Source organism: Chrysochloris asiatica, unplaced genomic scaffold, assembly GCF_000296735.1.
Source record: "Chrysochloris asiatica unplaced genomic scaffold, ChrAsi1.0 scaffold00007, whole genome shotgun sequence".
Taxonomy (NCBI): Eukaryota; Metazoa; Chordata; class Mammalia; order Afrosoricida; family Chrysochloridae; genus Chrysochloris; species Chrysochloris asiatica.
Window position 1 is genome coordinate 5,479,330 of NW_006408525.1, and position 5,319 is coordinate 5,484,648.

General features: G+C 38.4%; 1 pseudogene; it reads left to right on the top strand.

Annotated features, from left to right (window-relative positions):
• The first annotated feature begins 3,748 nt into the window (after window positions 1–3,748).
• Window positions 3,749–5,319, top strand: part of LOC102821985 — a 5,377-nt pseudogene continuing 3,806 nt past the window's right edge.

Consider the following 5,319-nt stretch of genomic DNA (forward strand, 5'->3'; position numbering starts at 1 on the left):
GTTTTACACTCATCCTATCGTATTTTGTAATCATTGCAATGATTACATCCTCCTCCATGTATCATCATTCAATAGTATTTGCTTCTATTCCCTCTCTGTTTTTTGTTTTTGTTTTTGTTTTTGGATGTACACAAAAACACTCAGGAATATATAATAATTTAAACAACCTAAGGGCACATTCTGCAAGTCTGCCTCCTTGCTACCAGCACACAGCTTTTCTCTTTCCATGAGTCTAGAGTTCTCAGCTGCTCTGTCACTCCATGTCATTATCTCTGCCTCCATTTCTGGTGTCGCTGCTTCTCTGGCTAGGGTCCCATAATCTGCTCATGCTCTTCTCTCCTGATGGTCCTAGGGTTCTCTGTTCCTGGAAAGTACCATTCATTCTTGATCATATGTTACCCTCCAGAAATGGTTGAATTTCCAACAGTTCTTTTTAGTACAGTGATTCTGTGTATTCCTGTCAGCTTTTTTTGATGCTTCCTGTGTTATTCAATGTCTTCCCTATAGAATCCTTCAATAATTTTGCCAAAGAATTCTTGCAATTCATGACTTGACTTTTTTCTTCAATTCCCTCAGCTTGAGAAAGTATAGTTTGAATTTGAATTTTTAGTCCCTTAGTGAAATATGTCTTCAAATTAGAAATGATCATGTTGATCATAATAAAATATACCATATAATAAAACCATTCTAATTTGCATGGACTCATCATTCAATTTTAGAAGAAATAGGATGAGAAAATCTTAATTTAGACCAGAGATGACAAATAAGTTGGTATTGGGAGCCTGCAGTCCTATGATAAGAAAGATTCCGAGACCATGTTGGGTGGAATGAGTACAGTGTTTGACTACTGGTATGTGCAGTGTTGTTGCTGTTGTTATTGATGTTAGGTGCTGCTGAGTCAGTTCTGACTCATAGTGACCCTATGCACATCAGAATGAAACACTGCCTGGTACTGCCCCATCCTACTCAAATTTTTTTCTTTGAGCCCATTGTTGCTGTCCCTGTATCAATCCATCTCATTGATAGTCTTCCTCTTTTTCACTCCCTCCACTTTTCTAAGCATGATGTCTTTTCCCAGGCCTGATCCTTCCTAATAATGTGCAAAGTATAAGAAATGAAGTTTCACTATCCTCACTTCTAAGGAACATTCTGGTTGTGCTTTTTCCAAAACAGATTTGTTAGTTCTTCTGACATCCGTTTGTTTTTGCTTTCCTGTCTTTTTAATGACCTTTCGTTTTCTTCCTGTATGATGCTCTTGATGTCATCCCACAACATCTCGAGTCTTTAGTCAAATCTGTACTTGAGATGGTCTCTAAATACAGATGGGATATATTTAAGGTCTTATCTTGGCTTTCATGAATTTGTTTTAATTTTGTTCAGCTTCAACCTGAATTTACATATGAGCAATTGACAATATGTTCAACATATTGATAATATGTTCAACATAGCCTTGATTTGGATGATGATGTTGAGCGTCTGTATTGTCTTTTCCCACAGATGTAGTCACTTTGATTCCTGTGTATTCCTGAGTATCTGTGAGTTCTACATGCATGTATAGTCAACATTTATGTTGTTAAGAAAAGGTATTTACAGTGAATAAGTCATTGGTTTTGAAAATTTGTATTATGTGATCTCCATCATCATTTCTATAACCAATGCCATATTTTCCAACTACAGATCTCTTTGTTTTCAGCTTTCACGTTCCAATTACTTGTACTTATCAGTGCATTTTGATTATATGTTTGATCAGTTTCAGACTCAAGAAGTTGGTAGCATTCTTCAATTTCACTATTACTGGTTTTAACAGTTGGTGTTTAAGTATGGGTCATAGTGGTCTTTGTAGGTGTATGGGTATTATCTTATCATAAACAAAATTGTACTTTAAGATAGTTCTTGAGATGCTCTTTTTGATGATGAGTGTGTCATCATTCCTTTTCAATTTGTCATTCCTGGCATAATAAACCATATGATTATCTGATTCAGTAATAAACCATATGATTATCTGACCAATACCAGTCCATTTCGGCTCACTAATGCCTAGGATCTACCCCCTGTATGTCAGTTTTTCATACTGTGGTGGCTCGTGTGTTGCTGTGATGATGGAAGCTATGCCACCATTATTTTAAATACCAGCAGGGCCACCCATAGTGGACAGGTTTCAGTTGAACTTCCAGACCAAGACAGGTCAGGAAGAAGGAGAGGCAGACTACTTCTGAATGTTTAGCCACTGAAAATCTTATAAATAGCAACAGAATATAGTCAGATATAGTGCTAGAAGATGAGTAACTCAGGTTGGAAGGCACTTAAAATATGCCCGGGAAAGAACTGCCTTCTCAAAGTAGAGTTGACCATGATGACACGAATGTAGTGAAGATTTTGGGATCTTCCATTGCTGATCGGGCACAACTCATAATAAGAAAGAGCTGAAAACATCCATTAATAATTGGAACATGGAAAGCACTAAGTATGAATCTGAAAAAATTGGAAGTTGTAAAAAAAGAAATTGAATGCATAAATATCAATATTCTAGGTATTAGTGAGCAGAAATGGACTGGTATTAGCAATTTTGAATCAATCAATTCTGAATGTGGTTTACTATGCCAGGAATGACAAATTCAGGAGGAATGGCATCACATTCATTGTAGACAAGAACATCTCAAAAGTCTATCTTCAAGTGCAATGCTGTCATAATAATCATATGCCTACAAGGAGCTCTGGTAGCGTAGTGGTTACGAATCGGGCTGCGAACCTTAAGGTCAACGGTTCGAAACTACCAGCTGCTCCGCGGGAGAAAGATGAGGCTTTCTACTCCCGTAAAGATTTACACCCTCGGAAACCCTATACAGGGTCGCTATGGGTCGGAACCGACTTGATGGCACATAACAACAACAACAACAAGGAAGACTAGTTATTACCATTATAATTTAAATTTATACACCAACCACAAAAGCCAGTGATAATGAAATTGAAGAATTCTACCACCTTTTTAGTCTGAAATTGATCAAACATGTAATCAAGATGTATTGATAATTGCTGGTCATTGGAATGTGAAGGTTGGAAACAAAGAGGAAATATCAGTAGTTGGAAAATAGGGTCTTGGTAATAGAAATGATGCTTGTGATGACATGATAGTATTTTGCAAGACCAATAACTTACTCATTGCAAATACCTTTTTCAAACAACAAAAAAGGGGACTATCTATACACAATCATGGGAGAAAGCTGAGGCTTTCTGCTCCCATTAAAGATTTACAGCCTTGGAAACCCCATACAAGGTCACTTTGAATCAGAGTCAACTCCACAGCACCTAACCACCACCACCATACACAATCAAATTGACTGCGTCTGTGGGAAGAGATGGTGGAAAAGCCTGATATCATCAGCCAAAACAATACCATGGGCAAACTGTAAAACAAACCATCAATTGCACATATGCAAGTTCAGACTGAAGCTGAAGAAAGTTAAGTCTGCAAGAGCCAAAATATGACCTTGAGCATATCCCACCTAAATTTAGACACCATCTCAAGAGCAGATTTGCTACATTAGACATTAATGACCAAAGACCAGAAGAATTATGGGATGACATCAAGAACATCATTCAGGAAGAAAGCAAAAGGTCAATAAAAAGAGAGGAAAGACCAAAATGGTTGTCAGAAAAGACTCTAAAATGATTTCTCCAGCATAGAGATGGAAGAAAGGAGGAAATAAAGGATCTAAACAGAAAATCTCAAAAAGATACTTCCGGCAAGATGGGTGAATAGGCAGATACACTACATGGACCCTCTACAACAAAGATACCAGAGACAAAATAAAATAGACACAGATAAAAATTCTGGCACCCTGAACTTCAGAGAAAAGTTGGAGGTGGATGGAGTGCTTGCTGGGAGGAGAAGCCTAGCAGGAAAGGTAATAGAGGGAGACTGACTGGTGAACAACTGGCCAGATGCAGCTTGACTGTATTGAGAATAGCTTTAGCAATGGAAGGAGGCCCAGCAAAGCAGATTTGCATGGGCGATGGAAAAGGTGCAATTTCATTTTTTTCCCCACACTCCCCTGATGACCAGAAATATGATCATTTCCCACCCTCATCCACCCCCCAGCGCATACCCTGCTATAGAGGAGTTCAGAGCCACATGGTTGGTAGCCACACCAGTGTGTGTGTATGTGTGTGTGTGTTGTGGGGGTGGCTGTGCTGCTTAGGTGTGGCACTCTGGCGCCTGGATTCAGGTGGGCTCGGCTTTAGACCTACAAAACTCAGAGAACCACCAGACCAGCATTTAACCAGTCATACTGCCCTCAGCTTTCCTCTGGTCTTAACAGACACTGAAACCAGCTCCATCAAGGGCCCCCACAAACTACTTCCAGAATGAGTATCCTGAACATAGATAACACCAAGGCCAACAGGAATTCCATCTAGGGCCGGAAACACTGCTATCACATCCCTCTACAAATACTTTGTGAGTTCCTTGAACAGCAGTGTCCCCCAGAGATTTCTCCCCTCCAGATCCAACATTTACATTGTTTATTTTTAGAAATATGACAATCCCACAATGCCATGAAGACAACAGACAATTTCAGCTCATGAAACTGAAATGAGAGAATGGCTCAAACAAATTACCAAGATGCAGGGCCAGAAAATGTTTCTGAGGAAGAAAAGGTGATGGAAGTAACTGCAAAAGAATGATAACTAGGTACCTTTCAAAGGATCAATAGAAAGATCAAGGAAAACAAGTAGAATACAATAAAAACTAAAATATTTCAGGAAAACACTACAAGAGCAAACAGACAAGATAAATGCAAATTTTGAAACAATACAACACCTGCAATTAGAAATCCAGAAGATTAATATTAAGATCCCAGAATAGATAATAAATTGAACAGGAAAAAGAGTAGATGAGAAGTTATGGAAGTCTGGATGAGTAAACTTGAAGATAAATCTCTCAATACTAGTATGCTAGAACAATCAGAAAATATGAGGAAAAATCCAAAGAAAGCCTTAGAGTTATGTGGGACACCATGAAGAGGAACAACTTAAGGGTGATTGGAATGCCAGAGCAGAAAGAGACAAAGAGAAGAGTGTCAAAGAGTTGTGGGAAGAAAACTTCCCTAATATGATGAAAGACGAGAAGATAAGCTTACGAGAAACTAAATACACCCCAAACAGGATAGATCCCAAAGGAAAATCACCAAGACATATAATAATCAAATTTTCCAAAACCAAAGACAGTAAAAGAATCCTGAGAGCAGTTCAGAGAAAACAAAGTAACCTACAAAGGAGAACCAATAAGACTAAGCTCTGCAAAGCAGATGGGAGAACAAT